The 19,387-nt window shown below is 45.3% G+C and overlaps 1 protein-coding gene across 1 annotated transcript in view; it reads right to left on the reverse strand.

Moving 5' to 3' along the window:
- The window catches only part of LOC146195371 (uncharacterized), a 165,387-nt gene that overhangs the window by 119,125 nt on the left and 26,875 nt on the right, over nt 1-19,387 (reverse strand). The gene's annotated exons all lie outside the window — the stretch shown is intronic.

Consider the following 19,387-nt stretch of genomic DNA (forward strand, 5'->3'; position numbering starts at 1 on the left):
CGGCAGTCGTTCTTGATAAAAATGGTTTTCCTAAATTCGTAATGTGGCTCATGTTTTGTATATTTGAATATGAATAGTGCTGGATTGCTTTTAAAATCTGAAAAGGCAACCTCTGACAATCGCAGCTTAAATAATGATTCAATGTCCAGAAGTCGATTTGGCCTAAAATGTAATGATGTCGAGTCACGTCGTGATAGATTTTCAATAAAGCGGACACCTTTCTTCTGTAATAAATAGGGGCTTTCCATATTTGTCCTCGAAGTGCTGCCCCATACAAGCAGGCAGTAATATAGCCGCGAGTGAACAGTGCTGAAATAGAGCTGATGCCGGAGATAACGAGGCAACAGTAAACGGAACCGATTGAGCATACCAATGCATTGTGCAACACTGCGTTTAACGAAGCGAACATGACAAGACCAACTCAGGTTTTCCTGAAACTGAACGCCTAAAAATTTGATTTCTGAAACCCGTTCTAGTGGTCGCGACTGAAATATCACTTCATTACTAATATGAACAGCCTTGTTAACTGGAGTAAACACAATGTACTTTGTTTTGTCAACATTTAATGCTAGCTCATTTGCAATAAGCCGATCAGATAAATTCTCAAGCCATAAATTTACATGTGGAACTAAGGAGTCTAAGTTTTCTGCTGAAAAAAATACACTTGTATCGTCGGCGTAAAGGATGATAGGAGGAGTTTCTGGTAGAGATACAATGTCGTTAATGTACAGAAGAAACAAGGTAGGTCCTAAAATTGACCCTTGGGGAACACCAAACTTAATCAACTCAGACTCGGAGGTGAAACCATTGACAACAACGTACTGAGAGCGGCATGAAAGGTAATTCTGCAATAGTTTAAGTGGAACCCCTCTAATTCCATAAAATGGCAGTTTGTTAAGAAGTATATCATGTTTAATTGAATCGAATGCTTTACTAAAATCTAGAAAACACCTAATGTGTACAGATGATTTTCTATGTTTTTGATAAGCTTTTCCTTGATACTAAGCAAAGCAGATTCAGTCGATTTATTTTTTTGAAATGCGTATTGGCTAGAAGAGATTAACTCATATTTATTAAGGTAGTTAGTGATTCTAATATTAATCACTTTCTCTACTAATTTGGAAAACAACGGGAGAACTGATATAGGTCGGTAATTACTGATGGTATTTGCAGCACCGCCTTTAAACAAAACAGCCACTCTTGCTATCTTCATTTTGTCGGGGAAAACACCTGTTGTCAAGATTAGATTTGTCAGATGACAAAGTAGATTAACTATTAAGTCAGCAATTGCTTTAATTGGTGCTACCTTAATGCCATCAAAACCACAGGAACAGCTGTTTTTGAGGCCAAGTATTATGTCATTAACCTCTGAAGGAGTTGTGGGATATAGGAAAAGGCTATGTTGTACATTAGATTCTACGTATTGTCCAGTATTTCTGGACGTTGTTGCACGAAAGGCTCCAAGTGCCAAAAAGCGCCTGTTAAACTCATTAGCAAGATCTTTACCACTAAGATCAGTTCCTCCAATTGTCATTTGAGTTGGTACGTTCTTCTCCGGTTTCTGTAGAAGATCTTTTACTGTACGCCAGGCTTTTTAGGGTCAAAATAAACATCCGAGAACTTCTGAGCGTAATAGTTAATTCTAGACTTTTTTATATCAGCACCTAACTTATTTCTAATTTTTCTATACTCTTTCAGGACTGACAAATCTTTCGATTTTATAAACTGGCTGAAAAGTCTATTTCGTGCATTGATTCGTCTAAGCAGGTCTCGCGTAATCCAAGGCTTCCTTCCTTTTCTGCATTTGGCTGTTGCTACAACTGGGAAAGCACATTCATACAACTTTATTATTTTATCCAAGAATCTGTCGTACAAAATATTAGGATCCTCCTCGCATAGTAATTCGCTCCATTCTATAGAGGAAACGAGTTGACGAAAATGGTCAATTTTGATCTTGCTTATAATCCGGAAATTCTGTGGTCGGTCGGTACGTTCGACGATCTGTTTATATGACCTTTGAATGAAGCAGAAAGTTGATAGGTGATCACTGACGTCACTCAGGAGTACTCCTGCTATTGTACCGTGAATATCGCTGTTTGTTATACAAAGATCAATAAGTGTTTCGCTGGAGTGTGTGATGCGGGTAGGTTTTGTGATTATGTTATAAAACCCATTGGCCGATACTATATCAACGAATTCATTCACAGAATGTGACTGTTCTAGCATGTTAATATTGAAATCACCCATTATTACCACAGGTTTACTTTGCAAGGCAAAATCATCTAATACAGCGTCGAAAAAATGAAAAAAAGCTCTTGAAGGGACGAAGAAGGTGGCCGATAAATTACGCCAAAGATGAATGCACCTGTCTGAATAAAAAGTGACTCGTATGCGGGGTTCAAAACTATGCATTGCGGGAGCAGTTCATAAGGAATACTGTTTTTCATGTACAAAGCTACACCACCCCCTTTTTTGTTTTTCCTGAACAGTGCTTCACATCTGTAACCCGGAAAGCAGACAACATCGTTCAAATCAGTGTACCACGTTTCAGTGAAAGAAAGCACGTCAAAATCATGATCTAATGTCGAAAAAAAGTACCTACTTCCTCTTCTTTGTTCTTTAAGTTACATGCATTCAGATGATAAAAAGAAAAGCATCCAGATTTAGTTTTTGCAATCTTAATACATCTAAAGGAGTTGGCATCGTGATAACGGCTGCTCTCCATTGCGACTGTCATTCACAGTAGAAATTCACTACTGATGCAGCAAATCATGTCACCTTATCAAAGTTACTTTCATCACGGATGCGGATTGCACTGACGCCCTCGGTTTTCCGCACAAAAATGTGACCATTTTTTTGCCATACAAAGCGATAGTTCTTTTCTTTGCCTTTTCCATTCGCTAACCAAAGAAGGCGCTTATTGAAAGGGGTGAGGTTGTACAAAAATTTCAGGTCAAGTGCTTCATCCTCAAGGCGTGAGCGGTTCCGCATCCACTCTTATTTTAGTCCGACAGATGCAAACCGAGCAAGAACGATCGACTTTTTTCCCTTTCGTGCTGGTAGCCTATGAAGTGCGTCCAGGTGACTGTTTTCAAGCAGGGGTAGTTAAAATTAAGCTCTCACTGCCTCGCATTGGCGTCATGTGTGATGCGCAGATAGAGCCTATAATATGCTTACTGGCTTGCTGTTGTGAAAGGAACTGCCAACTTTAACGCGTCGTTAGCAGGAAGGATCCCGCGTGGCAAGTTAAAAATATAATTAAAAAAAAAATATTATAATATGAATTATGCGCTATCGAACTTTGAAATCAGAAACTTGATCGTGCTCGAATAGGCAACAAACAGGCTGCCGTGAACAAAAGTACAATAAGGAGACAAATGAGTGTTTTAACACCTCTCAACATCGTTGAAAGTTTGTAAAGTAACGCATAGGTCGCTTAAAGAGAGCGCTGCAAGTAGCTGATAAGGGATGCTGCTGATTCTCCAACGTCCCGTTTCGGGAAACGTCGCCACTAACGTCGACGCTCGGCTTTGCGAGAAGGCTTTTACGCTCCGTTTAACAGTTTAAACAAAGCAACAACCATCCCACTTCCCCTCCCACTTCCAAACCTTCCCACTCACTTCCATTCACCCATGCTATAGCTTGCCGAAACGAACGCAAACACACACGCACGAAAGCTCGCGTAAGCATTTGCCCTTTTGGGCAGATAGTAATCAACAGGGGATGCCGGCAACACTGAAACTGCCATCGTGTCGCATCGACCAGCTCGTTCAACGTCCATTCCCCCCTCGAGACAGAGACAACGCGGGAATAGCGACCGCGCACACACCACGGGGCCGCGAAAGGGGGTTAGCAGGAAGGAGGCAATTAGAGCAACGCCATTCAATCAATGTCGCGCGCGTACGGGGGACACGAGCCCACTTTGCTCTCCTCTTTCCCAGCGGCAACTAGGGAAGCTTGCTGCTTCTCTTTCCCTTCTCCCTTTTTTCTCTTTCCATCTTTCTTCCAGGCGCGCTACGCTCCCGAACGCACAGCTGCCGATGCTGAATGTATCTGAGCGACAGTCTACGCGCCTCTGGGAGAGGTTTTTTAAGCCGCCGATCGACCGAGAGCGTCCCATCTTGAGGCGCTTGAGAAGTTTGGACTCTTTAGCCGGTGCTTGAGTGACGTGCAGCTGCTGCTTGTCGCGATAAGCGTACTTTCGCTCGCCATCCTTGGGAAATGTGTGGCCCCAACTGATCGAATTTTTCTGACGGCAAGATGCAGGATAAGGATGGCGTAATCCGTTAAAAGTGTTTTGGTGAACAACTTGCCCATGCGTCGTTATGAAGATTCATGGATCGGAGGAATATAAGATTTGAATGAAATTTTTGTTTATGGCTGTATATTGCAGATGGCGCTGTATGCTGTTCAATACAATTAAGGTCGTGGTGGGCATGTTTAATTTCGTTACAAATTAAAAAGTAGATAGCATACGAGTGAAACGTTGCTGGCATAACCTAATGGTGCGGCGCAGTAATGTCATCAATATGGCGTCGCCATGTTCGCTCATATTACGCCTAAAACAATTCAAAAGGCCTGGTTTTAAATAAGCACCACCGACAGCAGCTTACCACGTGAGCCCCCTTTGAAGTGAATGCCATTCAAACTAATCTCAGCATTGATAGACTTGCTTACGAAGGAATTTGAAAGGCCCTTAAAAAGCGACTAGGAAAAAGTTATAGGATGAAAACTTTAAAACGCCACAAGGTAACACGCAACATAAAATGGACTGAAAAACGGAAAAAGAGCAAAAACGTGTTCAGCACTAAAGGAGGTAGTCGTGCAGAGAGGGTAAGAAAGAAGGAACAGATTTGGTGGTACGCAGAATAGAAAATATTCCTATAATAACAGGAAGGCGCACCTTCCTGTTATAATAAATGTAACAGGAAGGTGCGCCAGTGAAGCGCGCGAACGAGAGTAGTATTGACAAACTGATTGTTCGTCGTCTGAACGCTTTGTTTTTGTTTACAACGTGTTTGAAGTATAGTTTCTTGCAGTAAAAGAATTGTACTGACGAATGTGAGAGTGAAGTTGCGCTTCCCTTCTATTTAGCTACACGCACCTTCAACAGCACACAGCTTCGTTCAGGAGTTCGCATTCCATCACCCATCTTAAACATACACGCATCATAATCTGACGCCCATATCGATGCAGCGATTTTTAAACACGCAACAGGAAGATGATCAACATATTGAAATTTGCAACAAATGGTCTTAATGCATTTAATCGCTAGCGCTATTTCATCCTATTTTCCAGTCAACGTAAGGATTTCTTGTATTCGCGTGATGGAAATACCTTGAGACCCGTGGTTCTGACAGGAGTAAATTGCAAGAGGTTTTTAAGTTAAATAAACAACTAATATCTATGCTTTGTGCGGTTGGTTCGCGCTTCACGTCCGTGCCTATGGGTAGGCAAAAGCACCATATGTCGCAACCCTCTTACTGTTGATCATTTTTTATTTTCAGGAATTGAGTTGCTTCCAGTCTCATATAGGCAGCTTAAGAAGTCTTTGAAAGGCTTCACTAAAAGGAAGCTGCTTGATTTGGGTGACGCTAGTAAAATAGAAAAACGAAAACTAAAGAAACTGCAGTGACTCCAACAAGTTGGAATGAGAGAATTTTGATCCTGCCACTGAAGCCTGTCATGCGTTATTCTGAAGCGTAAATCATCTCCGGAGAAAACGAATGGTGGACGGCATGAGCAGGTGTTGTGTCGGTCGGAAGAATGTAATTAGATTGCTAATAAACAGGTTCTAGAATAAAGAGAGCAAAATTGAAATTCCACTTTTGGGCTAGAAATATGCGTCGAAAAGAATTCACGACATGTCAAATCAGTGCTTGGGCTCTGGACAGGCAGCGCATACTTCAAGGACGTGTGATTTCAAATAATCAAATGATAACTACCTATGATGATTTTCTCTTCATTTTATGAACTGCAAGCACTGAAGAGCGTAATGAAAATAAACATTCGTATTGATGGCGCCGCACTTATTTGTATGAAGTTTAAGATCCTTTGAAAGTGAAAGTGAAAGTTTATTAGCTTGAACATATTGTCGCGTAAACGGCGACCTTTACAGTTGCGTCCGAGGTCCAAAGCGTGGCAAAGGTTCTACGAACAGCGTCAGAGTTCAGGCTCGAGGTTAGCACACTTCTTCCTCTCACACTTCTGCGCTTCTTTGTCGTCAACGCATGCTACATTAGCCCCCCCCCCCACCCCCCCGTGCGAAAAGCATCGTCCCGATGCTATATTGCAAGAGGGACAGAGTAAAAGGGGCCGCTATCTGGCATGAAAAGGCTTCAAGCGGACCACGTGGACCACTTCAGAACGCTTGGGACGCCGGGGCTCTGGTTCCTCGTGCGGAACGACTTCATAGTCCAGTTCACTGACGCGTCGAAGAACGCGGTAGGGGCCGAAATAACGGCGCAAGAGTTTTTCGCTAAGTCCGCGTCGTCGAATGGGGTACCAAACCCAGACAAGGTCACCTGGCAGATAGTCTGCAGTCCGCCGCCGCAGGTTGTAGCGTTGTGCATCTCGGCCTTGCTGCTGCTGTATTCGCACCCGTGCAAGTTGACGGGCCTCTTCGGCACGCTGTAGAAAAGAGGCGACGTCATCATTTGGACCTTCGTCTATGTGGGGCAGCATGGCGTCGAGCGTGGTCGTCACTTGTCGGCCGTAAACTAGGCTGAATGGAGTCATGTTGGTAGTTTCCTGAACGGCGGTATTGTATGCAAATGTTACATACGGCAATACTTCGTCCCATGTCTTGTGATGGACGTCCACATACATTGACAACATATCGGCAATGGTCTTGTTCAAACGTTCTGTCAGGCCGTTTGTTTGCGGGTGGTATGCAGTCGTGCGACGATGATTGGTGCGACTAAGAACAAGGATATGCTGGATGAGCTCTGCAGAAAATGCAGCTCCTCTGTCAGTAATGAGTACTTCTGGTGCGCCATGTCTCAGGACAATTTGAAGAACGAAAAATTTCGCAATTTCAAAAGCGGTAGCACAAGGAAGAGCAGCGGTTTCTGCGTAGCGAGTCAGGTAGTCAGTAGCCCACAGGTGGAAGTAGGGAACGGTCCGAGCAAGTCCATCCCTATTAGCTGGAATGGTCTGGACGGTGGCGTAATGGGCTTTAAAAGACCGGCTGGCCTCAGAGGCGGAACCTTTCGACGTTGGCAGTCACGGCAAGTTCGAACATAATGCGTTACATCGCTTGGCAAACGAGGCCAGTAATACCGTTCTTTAATTCTGGATATCGTCCGAGTGACTCCCAGGTGGCCGGATGTGGGTTCGTCGTGGCAGGCTTGAAAAATCTTATCCCTTAAGCTTGCTGGTACAACGAGGAGGTATTGGCGACTGTTGGCTGTAAAATTCTTCTTGACGAGAACGCCATCACGGAGACACAGAGAAGACAAAGTACGACGGAAAGGGCTAGGGACCATGCTGCCGGCACCTTGAAGAAAGTCGATTACCTGGCGAAGTTCGGGATCATTCCGTTGGGCATCGGCAAAATTGTCTGAACTAATTGCAGTCAGAAATGCGTCGTCGTCACCTGAGGCGTCCGAAGCTGGTTGTACAGGAGCACGAGACAGGCAGTCAGCGTCTAAATGCTTACGACCTGACTTGTAGGTTACAGTGATGTCGTATTCTTGAAGTTGTAGGCTCCACCTGGCGAGACGTGCAGAAGGATCTTTAAGGCTTGTCAGCCAACAAAGCGCGTGATGGTCGGTCACCACTTTGAAGGGTCTGCCGTACAGGTATGGTCGAAACTTTGAAATAGACCACACGATGGCCAGGCATTCCTTTTCAGTGGCAGAGTAGTTTGTCTCAGCCCTAGACAAAGCCCGACTAGCGTAGGCGATCACACGTTGTTCACTGTTCCGTATCTGTACTAGGACAGCGCCCAAACCGACATTGCTTGCATCCGTGTGGAGTTCGGTGTCTGCGGTTTCATCGAAATGTGCTAGAACTGGAGGTGACTGCAGCCGACGTTGAAGCTCCTGAAATGCGTCCATTTGCTGGTCGCCCCATGTGAACGGCATATCAGCCTTAGTAAGAAGTGTAAGGGGGGCGGCTATTTTAGAAAAGTTTTTCACGAAACGTCGATAATATGCACATAGTCCAAGAAAGCGTCGCACCTCTTTCTGGTCCCGCGGCGTCGGAAAATTGGCGATGGCAACTGTTTTTTCAGGATCCGGCAGAACTCCCGCTTGGTTCACGACATGGCCCAAAAACTTCAGCTCTTCATAAGCAAAATGGCATTTTTCGGCTTTCAGAGTGAGGCCCGACGTTTGGATGGCGTCTAGTACTGCGTCTAGGCGACGGAGGTGCTCCTCGAAATTCGGGGCAAACACAATTACGTCGTCCAAGTATACAAGACATGTCGTCCACTTCAGATCTCCAAGAACGCTGTCCATGAGTCTCTGAAAGGTTGCGGGCGCGGAGCAAAGGCCGAAGGGCATGACTTGGAATTCGTATAGCCCGTCAGGTGTAATGAAAGCAGTCTTTTCGCGGTCCCTTTCATCGACCTCTATCTGCCAGTATCCAGACTTGAGATCCATGGAGGAAAAGTATCTTGTGTTGCACAGACGATCTAAGGCGTCATCTATTCTGGGCAAAGGGTAAACATCTTTTTTCGTAACGTTGTTCAGTCGGCGATAGTCTACGCAGAAACGAAGTGTGCCATCTTTTTTCTTCACAAGTACCACAGGTGCAGCCCAGGGGCTGCGGGAAGGGCGAATGACATCGTTATCGAGCATTTCCTTCACTTGGTCTCGGATGGCAGTACGTTCTTTAGGGGAAACTCGGTAAGGCGACTGGCGGAGTGGTCGAACAGTTTCGTCTGTAATGACGCGGTGCTTTGCAAGGTGGGTTCGACCGACGCGTGATGATATGGCAAATGCATTAGAGTAGCGACGGAGGAGGTGCCGTAGTTTCTCTCGATACTTTCGAGGTAAGGCCGGGTTTATATCGTACAGAGGTTCAGTGTTGTCGGAGGGTTCTGTTGCTGAAGCGCTGGTGAAATTGCATTCATAACTAGTGTCAGTTATGGCGTCGAGATATGCGACAGTTGTCCCTCTGTTCAGATGTTGATGTTCATTGCTGAAGTTCGTGAGAAGAACATCAACTTTGCCATTTTCAATAAAAACAACTGCCCTGGCAACGGCGATGCCTCTTTCAATAAGCAGTTTCTGTTTTGTCTCGACGACACCTTCTGTATCTTGGATTGGGAGGGAACCCACGGAGACCATAATGCTTGAACGTGGGGGCACACTAACATGGTCATCAATAATGTGGAGTGCAGCGGGGAGCAGGCTGTTGGATTCGATAGCATTCTCAACTGAAAATCTCACGGACTTATTCTGCAGATCGATAATGGCGCCATTTTCGGTTAAAAAGTCCATACCGAGGATGACGTCACGGGAACACTGAGCCAATACGATGAACGTCGCCAGAAAAGTTTGCCCTTGTACAGTGATCCTCGACGTGCACACTCCCGTGGGCATAATTAAATGTCCGCCAGCTGTGCGTATTTGCGGGCCACCCCATGATGTTGTGACCTTTCTGAGAGCTTTGGCGAAGTGTGCACTTAGAATTGAATAATCAGCGCCAGTGTCGACTAGCGCAGTGACGTCTACGCCATCAACGGAGATCTGCAGGTCGGCAGTTTGTTGTGTCGGGCGGCGACAGCTTCGTGGGGTTCGGTCTCGACTTCGATGCTCTGAAGGAGCGGTGGGGCGACTGTCGGCGTCGTGGTTACGTTGAGGATCAGCGGAATTTCGTAGCGGCGTCGATTCTGCTGGTGGCCGTATGTAACGAACTGTAGTTTGCAGTGAAGAACTGTCGTGGGTCTGTGGAGGATCTTGAAATTTTCGCAAGCAGCCGCACCTCCAGAGGCTGCTGCATCTAGTTTCCCCTATGGGGACTTTGGAGTTGCTCCTGGCATCCAGGAGAGCTGTAACGGCGAGGCGACGGCGATCGGAGGCGGCTTGGGCCTGTGTTGGAACGCGAAATGTATTCTGCGATTTCGCGTGGCTGCTGACCAGGCAACGGACGACGGGCATCAAAAGAAAACCCACGGAGGCCGAGTTCCCTGTAGGGGCAGCGGCGACACAGGTGTCCAGCTTCGCCGCAATGGTAGCACAACGGTTGGTGATCGGGCGTTCGCCAGATATCGGTCCTTCGGCGGCGTACGCTCGGCCGTGAAGACACATGGGCGACCGGTGCGCGAGGCTCGTAGGATGCTGTCGAAGGCGGCAGGTAGCGGCTGGTGACCGCGGCGTAGCTCAGGGTCTGGGGCAGCGGTGTAGCTGCGACGGGTTCAGGCGCGGCGACGGGTGCGGGCCCGGTGACGGGTGCGTGCACGGTGACGGGTGTGGGGACACCCAGCGCCTGTTGTACTTCCTCACGGATGATATCGGAAACTGTGGCAACCTGTGGCTGTGGAGGAATCCGCAGGTATTTGGCCACCTCTTCCCGGACTATCGCCCGGATCGTATCACGCAGCGATTCTGACGAAAACTGTCCGGCTTCACCTGCACTCGCGGCGTTCATAGACACTGTAGTGCGCTGGTATTGCCGGGCGCGCATGTCAAGTGCCTTCTCGATGGTAGACGCCTCACTTATGAATTCGGCGACAGTTGTTGGTGGACTTCGCACCAGGCCTGCAAATAACTGCTCTTTAACACCTTGTATCAAAAAGCGCACTTTTTTCTCTTCCGACATGGTTGGGTCCGCGCGTCGAAAGAGTCGCTTCATCTCTTCGGCGTAGGCCGTAACAGTTTCATTCGGATGTTGTATACGGCTATTTAAAAGCAATTGCGCTTTTTCCTTGCGAAGCGTGTTGGTAAACATACGCAAGAATTCTGCCTTGAATGTATCCCACGTTCGGAGTCCGGCTTCTTGATTTTCGAACCATGTCCGCGCAGAATCCTCCAGTGCGAAGTAGACATGGCGAAGCTTCGAGTCAGCGTTCCAGGCGTTGAAGGCAGCCACCCGGTCGAACTGCTCCAGCCAGTCTTCAGCATCCTCATGTGGCAGGCCGTGGAAATGTGGTGGATCCCGCTGGTGGTTGAGCAGGACAGGAGTTGTCAATACCGGGGGATTCATCGCGCTGAGAGAAACGCTCCTTGTTGGTCTGTGGTCAGGGAGAGGACCACACTCGGGAGGCAGACCTTGCAGTCGGCGGCTGCTCTGGTGTACTGGGGTCTCCACCTTAGGGGTGCGTCCTGGGCTTGTAGGGGGCGTCCGGCTCATGAAAATCGTACCCGGCACCTCCACCAGATGTCGCGTAAACGGCGACCTTTACAGTTGCGTCCGAGGTCCAAAGCGTGGCAAAGGTTCTACGAACAGCGTCAGAGTTCAGGCTCGAGGTTAGCACACTTCTTCCTCTCACACTTCTGCGCTTCTTTGTCGTCAACGCATGCTACAATATTACACAGTGTATAAAAATACAGACGAGGGTCTCATAATTAGAAGACTGCACCGGAACCCTTAAACATTCACTGAAGCCATAGAGCAAAAAACGTAATGCGCGAACATATAACTCGAATGAGCCCTCTATAACTAGCAGCTAAAACTAGCAGCCAGTGTTCTTGACGACGCTGTACAAATGAGATAAAAGAGACAGAAGCAATCGTATTAACTCTTGTGTTTATCTAACGTGCTGTACATACCACTTTTCTGACAACTTTTCACAACCATTGCTTTATTCGCCTATATTACGATGCTTCTTTTAAAGTATGCCTGATGGAAGTCAGCGCTGTTTCCATGAGTTCGACTTCGTGATATGTCGCGGTACTTGAGTTTGCTTGGGTGCAGGCGTCCTTTGCAACTTGGTGACAAATTCTACGAGAGAGAATAAGGTGAAACTCGAAGTTTGTACAAGATATACATCTATATGGAGCTAGGCTATTTTGGCACCCGTTGATTCTCTCCAAACTTAATCTTTGCTCTTCACTTCCGGTTTACTTTCGTACACTCTTTCACCATCTGCAGCGAACAACTATTGGGCGAAATGCGACGTGGACGGGTTCTTCCGGTATAGTCCTGCCTTAGGAAGGCTCGCCTTTAAGCGCCGACAAAAGCTTTTAGTGAGCGCGAGCTATCGAGTCGGTACACAAATATATTTGTCTAGAAAACATGCATCGCCAGGTAGTCTTCGCAGTCAGCTAATGAGTTCTAGTAAGTTTGTGTGCAGATGAGAACCCTTTCCCTCAAGAAATACGTGACAGTCTCAAGCTGTCAAACACGCGGAGGTGACAAAGTCCTTCTTACAAATAAGTGCGCCTACGGCGACGCCCCAAGTCGCGCTTATTAACGTTTGGACCGGAGCTGTAAATCTAAAACTGCGGCTCTTAGAAGTTGTTTGGGTACAATTGGTACTGTTTTCTTAGGGCAGTTGCAGCTTTTTCTTTTTGCTGCCTCTCCCTACAACTCAGCAAAAGTCATGTTTGGGCAACTGCAAATGATTAGATCGCTGCTCGTGGCGTGTGTTTTTACTCGGCAGCTTATATATAATCGGTGGGAAGAAAATGTTCAGAGCAGCAACAAAAGTTTTAAGTTTCAAGGCAAGAATTTCAAAAACAATTCCTGTTGCACCGAGTTTTCGTAACCTTCGTGTCAAGATCTGCGGTGGGGCCCTGGCTCTGTGCGTGGTGTTAATTAGTGTTGTAGGCATTCATGCCTCTTCTATTTCTAAGTTGCACTGAAATGACAATTATGAGTGAAAAAAAGATGGTCAAGTTCGTATATGTAGGCGATTGAACAATAGCGTAGCAAATATATAGTACAGAGGGAAAACTAAGACGGGGCTTGTCGTGTCTCAGTGTTCCCTTTGTTCTTGTTTGATGAGCACTTGCTGCATCCTGAAATGGCTGTCAAACATCAAGGTCCTGTTTCCTCTTTAGTTTAAGGGAAATACAGTTCCTGCGACTAGCGACGTGATACAAAGATAGATATAGCACCAAAGTTTTACAAGTCTATTGTCAAATCTGAAAATTGTGGAAACATTTAAACTTGCCATGCTATTCGGTAAAGCTGCCTCACAGATGTCAATGGAAGAAGATGCACTCAAGCCACGGCATGATTACATAACTGTCTAAAGCAGTACAGAGGTAAACGCAGGAACATACGACGTGCGCAAATTCTGACTCCAAAATAATTTCAAAGAAAAAGACGTTTCGCACAGCAGAGGGGCACCAGCCAATAAGAACAGAGGGGCAAGGGCACGGAAAAGACAGCTTTCTGCTCGTAGAGTGTACTATTGGGGACTAAATTTTAGGACGCGCCAACGAATATCAAAGCCCACAACTTTCTTATCGGCCAGAAGCTGCAAAACGTGAACGTTGAACTTGAGTTCTGCAATATGTTCTAAAGGAAGCGTTTGAGTTTTGGCTTACGTCTTGCTTGAAGGCAAATCCGAGAGACGTGGGCACTTGACATTTTTGTTTCTGATAGTACAATGTGTTCATTAATTTTGGGCCGATGGGGCAACATCGCAGTATAAAGGCATTAATATATAAAGCGTGATTTTCTCTGAAGCCTCACATTAGTGTATGGGACTGTTAAGATCTCATTATTGAGTGTTCACTAAAAGCAATGGCTGTATGTCTCATGATGCCTGAATGTTGCTTCGCCCTAGTGGTTTCATGTGAATCAATGAGCTTGATCGGATTGCTTACCATCTTTCCTTGTTCGCTTTGTAGGATGATCTCAAATCGAACCGTCTTTACAAAAGAAGCGACGACTGATGTGGTCATAGATATGCATAGCCCAAAATTATATGCACAGCATTGCAAAACAGTAGTAAGGTATCGGGTGTTACCAGCATACATCGCGAGGTTTGCTCAATCGCAAGTACAATTGAGCAAACAAAAAAGGTACGGTAGGGTAGTTTCTTTACTCAAGGTAAGGCGTGATAACAAACATATCCGTTTCAGTCGCTGCAGCATTGATTGAAGCCGAAATTTCTCCAATCTGTGTAGATCATTCCTGTGCTCGTCCTAGCAATTAATTAAACTAAGTTGGCAATGTGTGTAACAATTGAGTCCTGTTAACAAGTGCAGACAAAGCAATCAACATTCACAGTAACAATAAAGGCGGTGTTTTAACAGAAGGAGACAACAGCAGTTGATAGTCGTCTAACTTTATCCCACAGTTAAAAAGTGAAAGTAAATTAAAAACAAAATATAAAAGCGCACAAATAAATTCGTGTAACTCGTAGGTGATATTGGTTAAGATGCATGCGTTGGTTTATGTGCCGACGAGAAAGTCAACTTTTTTTGCTCTATACGTACATTATTGTCGCACGTAGACGCCCATTGGTAGTGATGTAGTTCGTTTGGCTCATATGTAAGGTTGATTGTGCTAAGGCTACATCGGCTATATATGAAAGTGCCCCTAGTTGTGGGCTGTCGTAATTTTGTCCATGTTTTGGTCTTTCACGTGCGCGGACATCGCGCATAATTCTAGGGGGTCTGAAATTTTGCTTTCCTAAAAACAATGCTGCAACGATTTAGGATCAGACCCTAACCGCATGATAACCCCAACTACTGACCAACTGTCTAGTGGTAGTTAGGTAGTACTACAATCGAGTACGCAAGTTAGGTTTAAAGGTATGCAGTGAAGTCGACCGTGCATGACGGATATGACAGTATAAAAATTTTGCTTGCCCCGTTTTTATTAAGTAGGAAATCCTTAAATTTAGAAAGCGTGATGATAGAGTGAATTTTAAGAAAACTAGTGTCTCATCTGGATACCAAATACCTTGGTTTTATGTGATTCCTGCGATGACTGCTGGAGAAGAAAAGACTTTAGACTAACTTATTCTCTTGCGGCTGACTACGGCCACTGGCAAAGCACTAAATCGCAGAAGCGACAAAACAGAGGCAAGCCGACAACACCTGCTTTGTCTCTTTCCCTCTGCCTGGTCGTTCCTGCGGTTTTGTTCCCTATCGTGTCCCACGAACTGGCCTACTACCACGTTTTATTAGAATGAGCGGGTGTAACGCGCCTAAACAATGATGCAAAAACCATTGGTAGCTCTGTCTCTCGAATTTCATGTTTCCGAAATGTATCCCAGATGTATAGAAATTAATATCAGCGTATTCAAGTTCTTGCATTAAGCATAATGAACTAGGATAAAGCATTGGTGCACAATTCTCACAAGAATATTGAGGAGTCACTTATACTAAAAAAAAGATGTCTGCATCTTCATTCAAAACTATTTTAATTCAACTGCGTTAAAAGCAGCGAGCCTGTTCGCAAAAAAAGAAACCTTTCCCATGAATACACTTTCCGAGCCTTCTGTAAACAACCTCCAAATAAAAGCCTTTATGTAGCTCGAGAAGCTGCTTTTTTTTTTTTTTTTACAACAGCATTCTAAACGACGTAAAAAACAATCCACCGCTAAGGAAGAATACTGCCTTATGAGGTAATAAATACCTGGAAAAAGCGGCATAATGACACCAAGTCTCGGTGTAAATGATTTTATTTTAACGTTCTGTACGCCAGAAGTAATGGTTCCTCTTAGCGCACTGCAGAAGAAATTAGATATCGAAGAAGTGAGCTTGCTTTTGAATGATTATAAAGGATAAATATAGATACGATTAACACTGCATATCGGTGCCATCTAACTTAAGAGAGCGCCAAATCAGCAAATGAGGGGTAAATGTTCCGCAAAATATTTTCGCTAAAAGCTATTTATCTACACATCCATGAGAACACATCAAAAGTTAAATAGTAATCTTAGAGTTTAATATTTAGTGTAATAGTAATATTCAAGACTACACGTGACATGAGTATACTGAAACTGATCTTACGTTCAATGTGACGGTGCTATCTCTGTTGCAATTTATTTTGTGCCCGCACCTAAATAACTCTGCTTGTGTATGACAATGCAATAAGCTGTCTATTTTACGATGTTAGTTAACAGTCACGGACACCAAAAAAGCGAGATTGATTATTTCTAGTGGTTCCAAACAACGTCAAATAGTACTCGGCCACAAGTTTCAATTATAGGTTACACGGAACATTAAAGAATACGAAAGTAAAAGACTGACCAGTTGTCGCCGTAGCTCACTTGGCAGGGCACCGGACGCCCATATTTGGACGTCGTGGGTTAGGATACTACCGGCAGCGCGCGGGTATATTTCTTATGCTTTCTATGCACTTCTATTTAAGCCATGATAAATTATGATGCTATTTTACACTCATCAATATCGCAAGAGATATATTTCATATGTTTCTCGTGTTAGTCGCTTTTAGTTACTTATATATGGCTCAAAACAAGCCCTTCAATTTATTATATCTATTTATTCTCTTCTTTAGTATTCAGTTTCTGTTAACAGGCAGACGTGTCTCGAATTAAGTTTATAGTATCAGTGCGAAATGCCAGCTATCCTTCTTGTGTCAATATGCGATCCTGAACAATTATTTAGTAATATTATAGCTGCCTGCATCCCATAACTTCAGGGAAAGAAATGTCTTCTGCCTTGAAACTGTGTACAGCGAGAACGCGGTGGACGAATTTTTTCTCGCATCCATTTTCAAGAAGCAAGGCGCAAATATCCGGTGATGTGGATGAGCGGGCGACTATACAATGCCTTCAGGGAGCGTGCACGTGTCAGGAACAGAAAATTCATAACTCGGTTCACCCGCAAGACTATACTTTGTTACTGCTTTTGGATCGAACCTAAAAAACAAAATGTGTTTACGGGAAGTATTTTTTCCGTTTTAAATTCGCAATAATAAAAAAAATATATATTTGCATTATTCTGCGCGATACTAATAGCCGTTCTAGCAGAAAGATGCTTCGTTCCCTGTTCAATTATATTTCGCTGTCTCGGCAGCCATAAGAGAACTTTGAAGAAGTCGGAAATGTATGAAATGCGCCGGCAGTGCCGACATAAGGTAAGGTGGAGTCCAAAGATAGACTGCTCCCGCATCACTAATGTATCGTGGGTTGGCAGTGCCGACACTCGCTATAGCAGGAAATGCGAAGAGATAAGTACAGTTTTGTATGACCTCAAGAGCAAATGCTGTTTATGTGTAGTTTTTCATTCGCAACTGGATTCACTCATGATTGTCAACAACGGAAATATTTACGCTTTCGTGAAGGGGTTCGACTGAATTGCTCTAAAGAGAATGAAACATTCGTTCTATTAAGGGTACGGTGATGGTAATACGGTGTCGTGTTTGTAAACACATGAAAAAGTGGCCTTTGTGGAAATAATAAAGGGATTCAAAGTTTAGTTCATTTTTTCTTCGGCAGTATTTCTGATGAGAATAAGCTGTTGCGCGAGATGCAATTTTAAAGATAATCAATGATTCGTGGCAGCACTATTTGTTCCCATCAAACAATGTAGTTAGAATGTACCGTTATTCCTGCGGTCTGTCCAGTTTACTTTTTCACTGGTTTTGATACACGGCTTCTTTGTCCTACCTCCCTTTTATTCGCTAATTGCTTTGTCAGTTTGCAGCAGTGTCCACTCCTTTGCTATAATTCTTCGACGCTGCACGGTGTATTGTAAGTAAATAAATAAATATGTGCATAGTATATACATAGCGATTTACGCACCTACCTTTTGTAACTGAGTTGTAAAAATTACAAACTTGTTCATTGCCCAGTGCCAGCAAGAGCTGAGAAATGACACGATGTCGAACCCTGCAGCTTAAAATGCCAGATGAGCATGTGCCTAGTGAGTCGCGAAGGCTCACTGGCTTAGAGCTGAAGAAAAGTAGGCCCAGCGAATGCGAGGGAGGAAGGGGGGGGGGGGCAATATGATGAAGATAAAGTCTGAAATGGCAACCTTTGGCGTTGATCAGTTTTCGTTCCTCCTTTTTTGCCTCATTTTTTCTGAGCAGCTCCTCCCTGCAGGCGGTCTTCCTTCGTTATATCAGCCTCTCCAACCATTCTTGAAACCGTGTTAATATATCAAAACTAAAAGCAGTGAAAAATGAGCCCACGCTGAGGCAGCAATCGATTATGCATGAAATGATTTTGCAGTGCTCTAACAAGTTGTGTATAGTCGGAGTGTACGCGCAATACGATCTGTTTGGAATACAAGTACCGCCATCTAGTAGGGGAGCATGGCTTGGGCGAGCAAAGGACGCCGGTGCGAATCTCTCACTTAAATTATGCTCCAAAGTAGTTGAAATTTTGTGCTTCGTGACACGCAGAATCGAGTATCATTGCACCAAACCTTCTGTGCTAAATGTGTGGCCCACACATTTTATACCAATGGTGGTATTCAGAGGTCCAGCCTCGATTTCCGCAAGGCAACTATATAAAGTGAAACGAACCCTGCGCTGCTGGAAACCATGGGCTTTCGCCTTTTGTAGCGGAGGCTTCCAGCCACCGGTTCGTCTGTATAGGTTGAGCATGCCTCATTGCACTCGTCGACGCTCCAGTGGCGAACGATGGTTGTTGCGACGCGTGCCTTTTTCTCTACTTCTTTCCTTCCTTTCTCATTTCTCAATTCTATCTCCGCACGAGGTGGTGGTGGTGGTGAAAACATTTATTATTATAATACATATAGGTATGTACACTAGGTGGGATGCCTAGACAGGCACTCCATTGGCGTTTGCCGCAGCCCGGGCGCGCTGCGTTAAGACCTTTTGGGCCTCTAGGGTGCAGCAGCCGGACAGGGTCGCCTCCCAGTTCTCTGGTGGGGTTGGGGATAGGGGGCAAAGATGGGGTTTTCTGGCAGGCCCACACCATGTGGTAGATGTCAGACACCTCCCCACAGTGCGAGCACAGCCCGTCGAATTGCGGATCAAAATGTTTTAGAGTAGCCGGGCACAACATTGTATTGGTGAGCAGGCGCAGGAGCACCCGCTCGTTAGCCTTCCCCAGCCGTTTGCACGGGGTGGGAAGAGTTCTGTGCGTAGATCTGTAATATTCACATATTTCTTTAAATTTGTACACTGGGCTGAAATCAAAATCCTGGTCCGCGTCGGGTCCCGTGGGAAATGCCCGGAGAAAAAGCGCGCGGGCGGCGGCGTCGGCTGCCTCATTCCCTTGGAGACCTTGGTGACCTGGAGCCCAAACGAGAGATCGGTACGCGGGATCCGAATCTCGACTGCAATTTTGGTATATGCGGTAAGCTAGAGGAGCAGTCCACCCTTGCTGGACGTTCCGACAAGCCCCTCGCGAGTCGGTTATGATGTATTTGGGGAGGAGTCAGAGGCTGCGAGGGCGATGGCAACCTCTTCTGCATGTGTTGGTGACTGGGCCTTGAACGTAAGGCCATCTACTGTTTTGCCCTTGTGGATGACCGCGGCTGTGTACCAACCCCTAGGGTTTGGGCCGGAGACATCCACATAGAAAACTCCTGGTTTG

Source organism: Amblyomma maculatum, chromosome 3, assembly GCF_055883805.1.
Source record: "Amblyomma maculatum isolate TAMU_Amacu chromosome 3, ASM5588380v1, whole genome shotgun sequence".
NCBI lineage: Eukaryota > Metazoa > Arthropoda > Arachnida > Ixodida > Ixodidae > Amblyomma > Amblyomma maculatum.